Below are 1,188 nucleotides of genomic sequence, written 5' to 3'. Positions count from 1 at the left end.
TAGTACAGGTGAATCTCAAGGCTGTCATGCAGAGTGCAAGAAGCCAGACTTGAAAGGCTATGTGCTAGATGTTTCTATGGACAGTCTTGGAAAGATAAAACGGTCAAGTCAGAGACAAGATGGAAGGGTGCCAGGGGTCTCAGGGTGGTGACTACAAAGGGGCAAGCTCCAGGGAGTCACTAGAGCAGTGGGACTGTTGTTTCCCAGTTTGGGCGGTAGTTACCTGAACATCTATGTGCTTTAAAGTTTGTAACACTGGATATTACAAAGGCAATTTGAATTGTTTTTTACAATTTATAGGTTCATGCCTATAATCCTAGCACTTTGAGAGGCTGAGGCAGGTGGATTGTCTGAGCTCATGAGTTAAAGACCAGCCTGAGAAAGAGTGAGAACTAGTCTCTAAAAATGTATATGGGAGTTGTGATAAGCACCTGTAGTCCCAGGTACTTGGGAGGCTGAGGCAAGAGAATCACTTGAGTTCAAGAGTTGAGATAGAGCCCAAGTGATCCTCCTCCCTCTGCCTCCTGAGTAGCTGAGACTATAGGCGCCTGCCACAAGACCCAGCTAAAGAGATGGGTGTTTGCTGTTTGTAGAGATGGAGTCTCACTTTGCTCAGGCTGGTCTCAAATTCCTGAGCTCAAGCAGTCTACCTGCCTCAGCCTCCTAGAGTGCTGGGATTACAGGCCTGAGCCACCACACCTGGCCACAAGAATTTTTTTTTTGAGACAGAGTCTCATTATGTCACCCTTGGTAGAATGCTGTGGCATCACAGCTCACAGCAACCTCCAACTCTTGGGCTTAAGCAGTTCTCTTGCCTCAGCTCCCAAGTAGCTGGGATTACAGGTGCCTGCCACAACACCCCACTATTTTTTTAGAGATGGGATCTCACTCTTGCTCAGGCTGATCTCCAACCTGTGAGCTCAGACAAGCCATCTACCTCAGCCTGCCAAGTGCTAAGATTACAGGTGTGTGTCACCAAGGCCTGGCTGGTTTCTTAAAGTTTTAGACCTACTCACCTTAGGACTGGCAATTCCAGCTCCAGTGAAACAACAACTTAGGTTCAAACATACCATGTACATGGATGTTAATGGGAGCTCTGTTTATAACCAGCAAAAATTGGGAACAACCCAGGTGTCCTGCATGTGACACTGCTCCACAATAAAGAGGAACAAAGTGTTGGCTTGTGCA

General features: G+C 47.1%; 1 protein-coding gene across 1 annotated transcript in view; it reads left to right on the top strand.

Annotated features, from left to right (window-relative positions):
• The window catches only part of POLD1 (DNA polymerase delta 1, catalytic subunit), a 26,995-nt gene that overhangs the window by 13,096 nt on the left and 12,711 nt on the right, over window positions 1-1,188 (top strand).

Source organism: Otolemur garnettii, unplaced genomic scaffold, assembly GCF_000181295.1.
Source record: "Otolemur garnettii isolate 467f Iridium unplaced genomic scaffold, OtoGar3 scaffold00211, whole genome shotgun sequence".
In the NCBI taxonomy this organism is placed as follows: domain Eukaryota; kingdom Metazoa; phylum Chordata; class Mammalia; order Primates; family Galagidae; genus Otolemur; species Otolemur garnettii.
Note: the sequence above shows the minus strand (reverse complement) of the source record. Positions and strands in the feature narration are given on the sequence as shown.